This window comes from Thunnus thynnus, chromosome 15 (assembly GCF_963924715.1).
Source record: "Thunnus thynnus chromosome 15, fThuThy2.1, whole genome shotgun sequence".
NCBI lineage: Eukaryota > Metazoa > Chordata > Actinopteri > Scombriformes > Scombridae > Thunnus > Thunnus thynnus.
In genome coordinates this window covers 25378612-25393326 of record NC_089531.1, presented here as the reverse complement: position 1 = coordinate 25393326, position 14715 = coordinate 25378612, and positions in this window count along the sequence as shown.

Here is a 14715-nt window from a genome sequence, read left to right as displayed (position 1 = left end):
ACTGAAATTTTATCGGTTTTTAATACAGCTGGGAAGGTGGAACATTTTACAAGTCATCTTAGGGATTGACACTGTAATACCTCGCCCATCCCGACATCTGAGATGGATGTCTCTGGATGGATTAATTTAATTTTTTATTAAATGATCACATCATTAAATAGATAAAGCGCATCTCACTTGTCTGGACTTCCTGAGCCCAAGGGCAAGGGGCCCGCCAGATACCACTGTGAGGCATGCACAAGGCAAGTCCCGATAAAACCTTGTAAGGCCAGCCAAGCAAGATGTCCTTGCAAGTCCAGTCTTACGAGATTTCCTACGACATGTCCTCATGAGTCTGTTCTTATGAGATTTCCTCGTATGTCTGGCCTTACAAAATCAGGTAAAATTACCGTATAATTAATCAGGCGGTAAACATCACTACCTGGGCAGTCAACTGGGTGTACTTCACCCAAAAAAGGCAAATCCCAGGTCAGGGTAACGTCCAGGTGAATGAGAACATTGAAATTCCAGCTCATAGACTTTGAATGGCAGTGGCTCACAATTTTGAGGTTTGCACTGGCTTCACACCAACAGTTATCCTGCAACCCATTCATAATCATGGTTACAAGAGTATTTGTCCAGACAAATGGGGTAAAAAGGTCAAACAAGTGAGCCTGGGGTAAGAACCCAACCATTAGCCCCTAACCCTGTCTAACCTGTGTACCTCTTCACTTTCTTTTTGTCATTAGGGTTAGGGTTAGGTTATAGGCCTTACCCATAAGAGGTACTCTAACCTGTAAAACCCTCTTAGCTTACTTTTTGTCATTGTCTAACTTTATCATGCACAGTAAAGTCGCTTAGGGTGTCCTGCAAATATTTGTTTCATAAATTTCAGCAGTTGTGTTAATGCCAAAGGGTTTTCTCGGGAGCGAAGAGGTGTTGCGTACATGTGCAAAGTGATGAAGCATCATCTAATTTAATATAGAGAGAAAAATCAACACCTGACATCTGGGCTGCTACTGTACTACTTCTGTTGTGCGCACAGGGTGGTGAAAGTCTTATCCAAATCTTTTGTGTGTATGCAAATGCTAACATTAATCTCTCATTTCTGAACCATATTGGAAACCCACTAAAATCGTAAAGCTTGCACTTTCTCAAGCTTTTCTTTCACATTTATGTACATAGCTGATAGGATGCATTTTCTGCGCAAATGCCACTTATTTGGCAGGTGCGCAGGGTTTTGGCTAATGTTAGATCAGACTCTCAACGGGACATGTCTGACACTGTCACTTCTACTTTCATAAACCAGTCTTTCTCTAATAAACTCAGAGTTACACTTCTTAGTTTAATTTCACACATACAGTTTGCCTCAATTGTCTCTCCAGGTTTTTGATACCTTCTAATAAAGTTGTACCTCCATAACACATTCTGGGTTGCATATTTCTTTGGATTTTCTTTTTCAAGTAATGGATGCATGATGTCACCTTGATCTGACAGCACTGCAAATAAATATCCACTCTCTTTCAACAGCCTCTTGTACTGCAAGTCTGATTATATAGGATTATCAGAACACAAGAGAAAGCACCAATAGTGTTACTGCCTATCATCATTGTCAGTAATTTTCACTGGGACTATTTTTTCAGTAGAATTCCAATGAAAGCTGATCACAGTGAGGTTAGTGGATTAAGGAAAGACATGTTGCTGTGAATTTTTAAAAATGCAATTTTTGTTGGTTTGTGTAGCACAAACTACATTCCATTCAACTCAAATATATATAATTTTTGTAATCTGAGTGGACTTACTCATTAATGAATAATATATGTGTAGTATGCTTAGCATAAGAGCTGTGCTTAGGTCATGTAATTCAAACATACACCTGATTCTTTTTGATATGAAAATTAACCTTTAAATTTCACCCTGTAATTAAATGTTGTTGGATTGTTTAATTGCAGCATGGTGTATTCTGCTACCTCTAATTTGAATAGATTACCTCTGCTTGTAAAAGATATAACAGCAGGTACATTTCCCAAATCATGTACCTTATGAGTTTTACTCAGCTTACTCACAATACCCTTGACTTGTCACAATGGTGCCATGGTGGGAGAGAAAAAGTATATTTTAATTGAAATGATGAATAGATACAGTTAATTGTTGTTTGTTCCTCTTGTATAATGTTTATATTACTTCTGCTTTCTGATAAAGTCTGTCTATGATATCTTGAAATGTAAAAGATTTAGGTGTCAAAATACATTCAGGCTTAATGTACTTGGCATTTTCAGTTAAATTGCAGGATTATAAAATAACAACATCTTACTGTGACAACATAAAGTGATGATTTTTACATAATTTTGCTAGGGAAAGGTGACGATTTGCATAAAGTTAGATGCAGGTTTCTCAGATTTAAATTGGCTAGACCCTGCACTACAGAGTAGGAGGCTGGTATTGGACGTTTTATCATTCAAATCCACTGAATAGGTGTTTACAATCTCACTCGGTGAGTAAATGAGAATCAGACTTGCAATGCATTTAACTGCCAACTGCCCTAAAACTAAAAAAACCTGTAAAGAAGACATGTACTGGGAAGATGTTCATTTTAAACATAGAGTGTATATACTGTATATGGTATACAACATATCCCAATTAATCCACGACGTCCCAGGTGTTGCCTCCAGTAGTTCCAGTGCTTTTGTTTTCATAATAAATATAATGTAAGATTTATGAAGCAGTATTCATAAAGTTTTGGAACTACAATAGAGGTCTAGTAATTTTAGAAGCATTTAGCTGCTATGATACGGTTTTCCACAGTTGGTGAGCAGAAGGTCCTCTTTCAATATTGACAGCTCAGAAAATCAATGTTAATAGAAATTAGTAATTTTGTATTTTCTATGTTTAGTTTTCTTTTAGATGTTTGCTTTTCTCTCACTTTGTAATTTTTCCGTTTTTGTGACCATTTTACCTGTTAACAAGGTACCAGATATCCATCCTCTGGGTTACAAAACAAAACTCTCAATTTACCAGGTGATATTGTAAAACACCCTTGGAAAGGTCGGAGGAAACTGTCGGGGAACAGGGCTGTTTCATTCACACATTGACACAATAACAGATGGAGAGCTCTTACAGTACCTGCCTCAGTAGCTCACCTAGTTTGAATAGCCATACACAAAAGAATTTTTATTATTAAAAAACAAGTGTTAAAAAAGTACAAAGTGATTTTCATATGGTTTCAGTTCTTTTGTCCATAAAATATGCTTCTCCATCACTGTTAATAAGAATTGAGCCTCCAAAGAACTGTAAAAATCTCCCTCAAAGGAAAAGGGGAAGGGGAAAAATAACAAAAGCAGAAATGTGGTATTTATTCTATAATCTCTGACTCTACACTATTTGACATCCGAAAGTTTGTGGGCAGGCAGACAGATTGTCAGTCTGAGACGATTTGTCATACGGGGCCTGGCAGGTCTCCATTCAGTTTCAGACACTCTGGCACAATGTTTGCACCACTGACAGGATTGTCAGAGCTATTTGTCACAGCTCTGTTTAGTGATCAGATTGGTTGTACCCTCTGTGGCCTCTTCTTCTCCTGTCCACAATAAATGGCAACAGTTAAACCTTTGGCACTTAATCAAATGATCTGTTCCCTGTACGGTTGTTTGTTTCTTCTTTTCCAACACCAGTGGTGTTTGAAGACAAAAGTCCATTTGCCTAACCAACTAAAATCAGAAATCACCCTGCATAGTGAGTGAGTAGAAAGATTAAACACCTTCATACATGTTATGGTCATAAATATGTACACTTATTTTATATTAATTCAAAAGTTGTTTTTTTTACATTTTATTTTAAGACAGATTGAGATTCCACATTTTTGGATGTACTTCACCATGACCTCAAAGGATCAAAAGCAAATTTTGGGTCTCAAATTTTCTGCATCTTACAATTTGGTTTTATTTACACATAGCATTACAGTCTCACTGAGCAGCTTGTGTGGCTGCAGATGCTTATAGTCTTGTTATGTGGTTATGCAGCAACATGTGGGTCCATTTTTTTAATAAACAATGTTAATTTTATAATTTTTCTAAACTTAAAGCAGCATTTATTGTTTTTAAGCCACTTGGGGGCAGCAGAACAAGCAGTACTGTACTGTACAAACACTGACATATTATCACCCTATAAAGTTGTTATTGTGAACATTAGCAAAACACATGCTGACATACACTTCCAGCAGACATGGAACAACATTATTATGAATTTGGAGTCACTGTGTCTCTTTGACGAATAAGTCAAATATTCACTCTTCTTTTGGCTCTTTTTTGGTCTCTACCAACTGCTGATAAAAACATTTGGCTCTTTAGCTGCTAAATACTCCACTATGTTCATCTGCTACTGGCTAACTTTGTCTGTCTGCCTGGTGCTGGGCAGGAAAACATTTGGTTTTACATAGATTTTTTTGTTGAACAGCATCTGGAAATGAGGCTGATTAAAGCAGTGAGAGTGAACCAAAACACTAAAATTGCAGGCTATGAAACCCAAATTGCTCCACAGCGCTAAGGGAAACTGCAGAGTGTTGATAATTCTCTGTGAGTTTGTCACTACGAGCGACCCATTTCACATTACATGCAGCCATTTGATCCGTTCTTAATAGAAACATTTTGATAAATGCATTTTTAATGCTTTCAATATATGCATTAAATTGGAATCACGTTCAAATACTGGCTATTCTCCTCTATTTTTACACAAATACACTATATCATATGTACAGAAAGTGCAAGTAAGGATTTGTAGGAAATAAGTGAATAAAGTAATGTGAGATTGATTTAATATTCTTCATCATTCATCTAAAACTCAATAGGGCTTTGTTCACCTTGCAGTTCTTTCCACTCCCACTGTGAGCCAGGTAAATGGATCGAGTGCTCGTTTACTTGGAATGTTCTTTGATATCATGCTCTGATCATTTTTCCCTTTGACTTTGCCTTCTTAACATACAGGAAGCAACAGAACCTTAGTCTGTATTTTTGCACAAATTATGCATTCATCTTTGAAGTATTCCCACCTTTGCAGCGTACAAGATCTCAATCAAACGGAAGAGAAATGCCTGGTTCATTATTATACAACCATTTGAGTTAGGTCTGTGCCATTTTGGCATTATGACACATTCGGTAAAATAACAATGTGTTTGAAAGGAAGTCTGTATTATATCACACTAGCAGCAGCTGCCATCAAATGCACAGTATGTTACTGGAAAACCAATGGCAACCAGTGTAGCTTGTTTTTTCCTCTCCCTCCCTTCCTCCCTTCATCTCTTTCTCTTGCTCTTTAATTATCTTTCTTTGACTCTCACTTCAGAAAATGAACTGTATCAAATTAACTGTGTTGGCATCCACAGGGAAATCAATAGACAAAGGGGCTGGGATTGTATAACTTCACAAAGATATTTTTTGATTGAAAAGGTGAAAGTTACATTGCCTGCATGGATTTTCTCATGTCTCAGTGTCTCAATGTTTCTTTTTTCTTCGGTTTGTGAGATTTTTACAAATCAAATTAATCAAACTGAACATAGTTAGTGCCTGGGTATGGAGAGGTGATTCAGAAGAGGACTGGAGATAAAAAAACAAACGCACTTACATTTCAGACAGACAGTTGGTGCTGAAACCCAGAGCAACCTATGACACTTTCCAGTGTTTCTTTCTCACACAGGGCTGTTGAAGGTATTGGGGTCATGTGTTTTGGTGGATGCCAGCAAAGCCAGCACAAAAAGACAGAACTGTTGTAGCTCTATCACAAATGTATGAAGTGCTACATTTTACATGACACAGGAATTTGCTGTTGCACAATATACAGTGAGAGAAGCTCTGTAATGACAATATTGTACTGCTCACTTATGAATTGATTTGTAGTAGCCCTCTATCTAAATGACCATAATGGCCATATTTTGGCCCATTTACTGCTCTGCTTTACATTATAGATAAGTTTAATAGCTTTGAAAAATGGCCCCAAGTAATTTAAAATCAGTTCTATAATTAACTTAAATTAATTAATTCCGTTTTTTGAGCAGCCTCAGAGTTCTGGGGGTAAAACGGAATCCCTTAAATGTTTTTGAAGCAAGAACCAATTTTGCTATTCCTGTATCTTTCGAACAACGGCATGTTAATGGGAGGTCACTAGGACATTTTACATATTCATTTTCCATATAGTAATTTTGCTATTTTGGTCCATTCTGTACACTTGACATCTATTGCATGTCTGTCGCGCTTCCTGAGGGTTCTTCCATTTTTTTCTTTTCTTTCTTTTTTTTTTTTTTTGATGGTCTAAGGATAGAGTGTGTTGTATGTTGTACAGATTGTAAAGCCCTTTAAGGCAAATTTGTGATTTGTGATAGTGGGCTATATAAACAAAATTTGACCTGACTTGACAGCAGACTGGACGTATTTGGGAACTACTGTTAGTCAAGCTCCAAAACCACTGGATCATACATTTCCCATAACGCAACTTTATTAGACACCCCACTTTGCCTCCTAAATACCAATTTATTTGTAACCACACGCCTCCAATTTTTAACACAGACATTCTGTTAAAAATTTTAAGTGTCATGACAACCTAAGGGTTATTTTCTTATACTGGACAAAGCTCCTCCTCTGTGTAGTATTCCTTGTGACAAGCAAACTGAACTTCATGTGTAATATTGGAGTGCTCCTTTAAAGTATAAAAGATTGGGGTGAAGTTTTGCTTCAATGGCTATAGAACTTTATCATTATGTTTCTTTACAACAATATTAATTTGAAATTTTACTTTTGGTGGACAGGCCTTGTATAGGTATACTCATTATAGACCAGTGATTACTTCACTACTTTAATTTTCAGCACCTGCTAAACTTAAGGAAACACTAATTATTATGCTGCCACTTTTGAAAGGGCATACTTCATAGACCAGTTTTCAAATGTATATTATACAGAACCATTTTGGGTGGCCTGGTTGGACATGTACCGTGTAATTGCAACATCCCCAAGACATTCATTGCATATCATCCCCTTGCCTTCTCTCCATGTTTCCTGTTGACCTTTATTGTCAAATAATAAAACTCCAAAAGAACAACAATAAAAAATAATTAGAAAAAAATTGGGGGGTTTCAGAACAACCCTGTGTCCTAGAAATTATGTTTCTGTATGACTAAATTGTTTTCACAATTATGTTGTGTTGGCAAACATAATCGCTGCCTGGATTATAATTATGTGCAACATTTACTGTATACATCATATGGTGGGTGTACAAGATGCAGGACTCTCACAACAGAGACCTGAGTTTGCATCCTGAGTCCTGCGTGTAGTTAGGTTTAGGCAACAAAAGCACTTTGATCCTAAGGTTAGTGAAAGATGGTGGTTTTCATCAAATGTTAATAAACATATTGTGAGCCGACTTTTTTCTTCATTAAACCAAGACCATGGTATTTCCCTAACCTTAACCAAGTGCTGCCAGTGTCTAAACATAACCATAAAAAGTTTAATATTGTTGTAATTTCTACTAGCAGATATTGTACTGTAAGATCGGATATTCTGGTGGAAAACTACGTTGTCTCTGAATATTTCACTCTTCAGTATCAACATTTTTGCAACTTGCCAATTACGTTAATTAATTAAATCAATTAATATATTTTCTTATTATTTTGAGAGAAAACATAAACTAAAATGTAAAGTAGCCAGCATTACGTTTCTAGCAAAACATATTTGCTGTTCCAATTTAGTTGGATATGAATGTAATTTCTAGGAGACAGGGTTGTTCATGGTTGTGAGAAATCCCTTTGGGTGTTCTTTAATTCATCAGGAAGACCTCTCTAATGAACTGAATCTGTTTTCCTATTAACATTTACAGTTTCAGACTTGATGGATTATTGTTGTAACCTACTAACATTCATATTCTGAATATGTTGTAAGGAAGACATAGGAGCTTACAGACTTAAAGTGGTACCATATAGTGCTTACAGCCTGAATTCAGTGCTGTCTTGCAGGGTTATTATGCAGGAGGACCACTGCAGGAAGACAAATGGAGGAGTTAATGATGTCACTCCTTCCATGGAAGGGATTTATGATGTCATTTTGTAATGAATTTCTTTTGGTGGGCCTGTTTCAGGTGATTAGTGATTTTATAAGTGTGAGGGAGGAGACAGACATGCATTGGGCTTTCCAATGGACTCTTCCTGGATTCACATCAAATGGCCTCAATTTTACCTCAACCTTGATCTGTTTCAGGAGTCTACTGTACAGCACTATATGGACTGCTGTATGTGGACAAGTTTTTCTGTGGTGCACAGTAATAAGCAACTTCTTTGAAACTTCTCTTCATATCCTTAATTGAGTACAGTAAGAACCATATGACAGCCAAGCAATGCAATCCTCAAAGGTGACAAGATATTTTCTTAATTAAGTTAGCTAGAAGCTACAGTACTTCTCTCTGCTCAGGGAGCAGAAGTGTCAAAGTGGCCATCAGTTCAGGAGCTTTTCAGTGATACCAAACTGACTGTTGACCCACAGCCTGCGAGTTCAAAGCTTCACTACGTGTGACCAGGATGTCTGCTGAATATGTGCCTGCCTACTTAGTGTCAGATGAAAATTAATAGACACAGATGTACTCCACAGCTTAGAATAATCACGTCGCCCTCGGGGCAGTGGGGAAAGAAAACCACAGTCTAAATATCTCATTAATTCAAATTCAAGGAGGTCACGGGGAGGTTTTGCCTTCATGGCACTGACATTTTAATCAGACGTCCACTCAAGTCTCCATTAATAGAATAATGGAGATTATGATAGCATTCGTTATATAATAATACCTTTGCACATGTGGACTTTTTCTATTCTCTTTGAAATCCACCTGTGTGAGATATCCCAGCAGTGATTGCTGCTCTGCTGAAACTGAGCACAGTGGAGGAGTACTGTCTCTGTATTCTATGTGTCCCAGCATGAGATATACCTCCCACTGATGTGAGTATGATTTCAGCAACATTTAATTTATAGGCTAAGGTCCTGCTAAATGACACAGTTACACATTTGAGCTGTGAAGGAGGTGTGTTGTCAGGGTAGTGCCAGAGATTCAATAATCCAGCTTTAGTCTTTATGGGGAACATTTTTATTACCATCTCTCACTCAGTGTGTATCTTAGAGAAGGATGGCACTCAGCGTCCCACTCTTATGGAGTGCCTCTCACTGTTAACAGCATAAGGGCTGTTGATATGATGTGTTGCATCACACAGTATGAGAGGAATGGGAGGAAGTTTTTAGTGAGATTGAGGTATTAAGGCATCTTCAATTTATGATTAATTTCAGTTTCAGAACTAATTAGCAAGGGCTGCATAATGACAGCAGCGACCTGTACTAATGGGAAAACATTCAAAAAGAGTCTAATTGTAACGGAAATAGGAACAGTGGTATATTAATCTGTAACAGCCAGATCAATACTTAAACACATAAATAAATCTCATTTAAACCTAAAAAATCAATGAGAATCAGGTGAAATTCTGCTCCACAGAAGGTAAACTATGAAAGACGATTTATTCTCTACCGTTAGTGCTGTGTGTGTGCTCACACATGTGCACATGTGTGTTTTTAATTAACAACTTTAAACACATTCATGTTGACTTTTGTGAAATGAACCTCATGCGCATAAAGGAGAACATTTGTCTTGCATACATCCAAATGGAGTCGGCACAGATAAGGAGAAGATTAGAATAAAATTCATTCCTGTTATCAAGGATGGATTATCCCAGCAGGAGTCCTAGGGGGCAGACGTTTTTTCTCTTGGACCCCCCTCACGCTCAGTCAACCCTCTGTATGAACCCAGCATGTTTACCTCATCCAGCTGACTGTCATTCCATCCACTGAGGTCTTGTTTTGAGATCACCCAATGCAGAATCATTTTATTTGCTTCCTATGTAAAACACCATTGTCGTTTTCTAGTGCAGGGATCTGCCATAGGACATCTTGTTTTAAGATATTACCAGCTGCTTTTCCTTAAAAAAAGAAACTTATTTGAATTCTGCAACTCAATTTCCCACATTATTGTATTTTGTTTTGTGTCTATAATTACAAGAATATAGAATGAAAACTGCATTGCTTTATATTTATTGCAAAAGTAATCTTAGTTATTTAAATGCTAATAAGACATTTAAAAGTAAAAATAAGATCATGCATGACAGCCAAAACCACTGAGCTGACGAAATATATATAATGATAAACAACAAGAAATTAATTTAGCTGATGCATAGAAATGTCTATGATCATTGCAATACAGTACAGTACAGTGGCATATTTTAAAAGAAGCATCTTCATATTAGATTTGAGAAAGCTTCCCCTAAGAGTTCAGATACAGTAAGTAAGTTTTTTTTTAAAGCTCCCCATCTCTCTTCAGTCTGACAGCCAACAGTCAGGACAGGAGAGGGGGAGACGTGATTGCAGAGGCTGTCTGGACTTATTATGTCGTGCTGAGTGAATGTGTGCTACAGTAGAGGGAGAATTTGCAACCCAGGAGAAAACCAGGAGAGGGCTAGGAAAATAATGGGTTTTCAATTTGTTCCCCAAACTCATTAATAATCTGTGATATATATATATATATATATAAATCTCACTTTATGTAAAACTTTAAACTTTGTTACTAAATTGCAAAGCACTAAATATCTATTAAAGCTTTTGCTTCTGTCTAGTAGGTCTTTCCTTGAAAAATCATCTGGCACACAGGAAAAGATGTGGCTGATTAGTTTGTAGTAATGGTTTTGAGCAATATATCGACAGGAAAAAGAAACCTTTTATCATCATTAGCAGAACATCTAAGATAAATAGGATCAGTGTTGAGCAGACCAATTAAAGCACCACAGTAATAAGCACCAAATTGGATATCTAAATATTCACACACACATAACTTTATATGCTCGAATAACTACGCGTAATGTGAAAGGGGTAACTCGTAGTGACGAACAAACAGAAAATTATAACCTGACTGTGCTATTCCCTTCCGATCAACAGAGCGCTTTGGCATCTTTCACCTAATCTTTTAGGTGTTATGGCCTGCAATTTTACTGGTTTAGTTGACTGTTAATGCTGCAAATTATATCTTAGACTTGCAATAATGAATTTGTAGTCCACTTGGGGGCATATTGTAGACTCAGTATTGACATATTAATTAAATAGATATGGCTAACATATTAACGAACAGTTGCTTATTTAAACATAAAGCAAGATTAGCATTCATTTGGAGTCATATTTCTGGCCACCGTGTTTCTCATCGACATGGTTTCCAAACAGTGTAGCCAGTTCTTTTCAGTAAAATAAAACCACTGTACACTACCTGTCCAGCACCAAACAGCAGACAGACAAAGTTAGCTTCTAGCTGGTAAACATTGCAGAGCATTTAGCAGCTAATAAGCCAAATATTACCCTAAGGAGCTATTGGAGACCAAAACAGAGCTTAAAGTAGAGGGAATCTTGCACTTAAATTCATCAGGTAACCAGAAACACAACTCCAAATGAATGCTAATGTTTCTTCTTGTCTGCTGGATATGTAAATTGGTAACTGTATGCTAATACGTATGTCAATATTGAGTTTACAATTTGCTTCCAAGTGGCATTCAAATGAATTATTGTAGGTCTAATTTGCAGTGTAGGGCAGGCAAATTCAGTAATGATTTTATTGCAATTTCCATGAGAGAGAAACTACCAAAATAAGTTAGATTAGTGTTAATGCAAACTAGCTTTTGAGATGTCTTGAAAGTTGAAATACATTCATAAATATATATATATTACTTCATGTTGGAAACAGTGCTTGACAAAAGTCTCAACAAAGTCTCTGGAGCTTTCTATCATATCACATGTGCTTAATCACCTAAACTGCTGTTTCCAAAAAACTGATCCAAAACTTCCAAACTGATCAGCTACAATTCAGTGAGAACTGGGCAAAGTCCATCTGCTCCACAACAGCTAGTATATGGCCCTTGGGGTGAAATTATTTTGTCAACATTAATACATTGGTTTATGAAATACTCAAACATCCATCTAATTTCAACAAGACCACAATAGTGAGTTACACCGTACATATTGTTCTATCTCACACTGGCTCCACCTCCACTGGCTGCTACTTTCCTCCAATCACATGCACGTATTCACCCACTGAACTTTGCATAAATGTAGCTGGCCAATCAGGATGTGCCTACTTCAATACGTGTGGAGTCCACAGTATACAAGGAAGCGTCCTGTTGTCTGCCATCCATTGCTCTTCAGCAAACGGGAAGTTTGCCCACTGCTCAACTTTCTCCATGGATGGAGTCACCATTTTAAAACGCTCATCACTTGTGTCTTGGCTTCCTAGCCGGCACATGCCGTCATGAATTCTGCTTAGAATGCCTTGGTTGAGAACGCACAGAAAGAGATGTTCAGCAGCCACCATCCTGCACAGACTGCTGACAGATGCCTGAGATGCCTGAGATTAGATGCCAGCAGCGGTGGGATCACTTTCGGCATTTCAACTTGATGCTCCACTGCGAAGAGAGTAGGAAGTGGGAACTTGTGATTAATGAAACCAAGTCCCTCGCTCTGGCCAACAACACACTGCCGCTGCTCCTGGTCATCCCCACTGAGACGACAGCTTCATTGCAGATGAGGAAGATAACATCTCATCAGTATCTGGTGCATCAGTATCCTGTGGAGCCCCACTGCCAGGGTCTCTCCACCGAGACTTCCTGCAAGTGATGACCATCACGGCAGACTGTACTGGGCTAACACTGCCCCACCCCACCCCTCCTGCTTCCATCCAAGCTGGTGAGCCGTCTCTGTAAGGGTTTCTATGGACTGGTAGAAGGTTTGGCAGTTTTGGCGGAACTTCTCAGGGTGTAGGTTCGAACGGATGCTACTTTCCCTATGACTGGAGGAGGAGAAGCCGTGGCTTAGCCGCCATCAGCCACTTGCCCACTCTCGGAGAGGAGATGAGGTGAGGTGTAACAGCATGATGGAGAGAGTGGCGGTAGAACAGAGCACCCATAGTTCCTGCCATCTTCTCTTCTCAGGCTTCTCCAACAGAGTCACCGTAGCACCACCCCCCTGAGTTTTCTAGCCCCCCCGCAATGTGACAGCGAGGTTTTTCCACCCCCTCCCACCATGCTGTTCATGATGTTTGTGAATGTTTGCCTGTTACAATGTTCTGATTGAAGTAAAATACATTTCTAACAGAGCAAGTTCCCACACCCTCCCCACCTCCCCAATTCCCCACGCTGCCGTGGTGAAGTTGGCTCAGTCCGCTCCACATGGCATATCATGGCTGTCCACACAGGAGATGAGGAGGATTGAACACAATAACACAAAGTCTGCTGCTTTCACAGAGCAGCTGGCAGGGGTGCATCCACAAATCTTCATCTGCGTAAACATTGAAAATACAGGTGTATCCACTGATGGATTTGCAAAGTACAAATAGTTTGTAGCCCTATTTATGTGGCTTGTCCTTTATGTACATTTTCATCCCAATCTTTGCTTTGGTTGGTACCATCCTTTCATCAATAGACACGTGTTTTCTGGGATGATAAAAAGCTCTGCAAGCAATTTTGAGGCTGTCCATCAATTGCTTGATTTTTTGCCAGTTTGTCATAGCCTGCTGTTCCTCCTTTTGAATTATTTTGGAGGTCTATGTCAGGGTCACTGATGTGCTAGCTTCAATTGATTGCCTTGAATCGGTCTCTGGTCATAATCCTCCCTATGAAAGGAATCTGCCATACATTGTCCACTTTGCAGTAGTATTTGACCTGGGGGCAACGTGTGATGCCCATACATATCAGAATACCACAAAATCTCAAAAAGTCTGCAAACCCTAAAGGTTCCCATTTATATTTTGCTTCTATTTACCTTTTCCTTTCAACATATTTGTTTGCATTGTTGCACAAACTGACAATGATCTCTCTGGAGAAAAACAGCTGAAAAACCTAAAGTACACTATAGTCCTGTGTAAAATCAAGCAAGGACCCTGGGTTCCAGGTGGGAAGGAATTTATTTGTGAATGGCACCAAATCTCCCTAATCTTCATTTCTCCACCTCTCTAGCTTTTTTGTGATATCTGGGTCAGAAGTGCTGGCGTGTCTGGGAGGAGGGTTGTGTGCTCTTGTCCGGATGACAGTGTGGGGGCTGAAATCTTTCTTGCTCTCCTAGGAGGAGATTCAAATATGTCATCAGTGGAGTCTTGTGATTGGTTCACTCACTCCACATTAAAGCGTCTTTTGTCAGACGGATGTAACAATTTACGTGCTTATCCCTGCAATTGGCATTTTCCCTGAAGTGTTACTAGGTCTTCAACTGGGAAATTGAAGGTACAGATTTCCCTGAATATTGATCCCTGCTCCCATTCACACATGACCCCATACATGATATGTTCCTGAATATTTCAGGGATAGACTGCATGTGTGAAAGGGGCTTTAGATTTACTTGTTTTGGTTGCAGACCACTTCACAGCTGCTTTTCTTCTTTTTGGCCTGACCCTTTCTTCATCCTCCTCTTTATCAATCATAAATAAACTCCTATGAACAGAGGGAATTTTCCATGGGGAACACCTTGGTGGAACCACTAGAAAAATGGATGGTCTCATGTTGACCTTTTTCCTCTGTGATCTCCTTGGGGTGGAGGGAGAGACTGGAGCAGATGGAGCAGAGGGAGCAGGTCTGACAGCAAGGATAGCTGATGAAATTGATGGTTGTACATTAATGAAAAAATAAACAGCTTCAGCTGTATT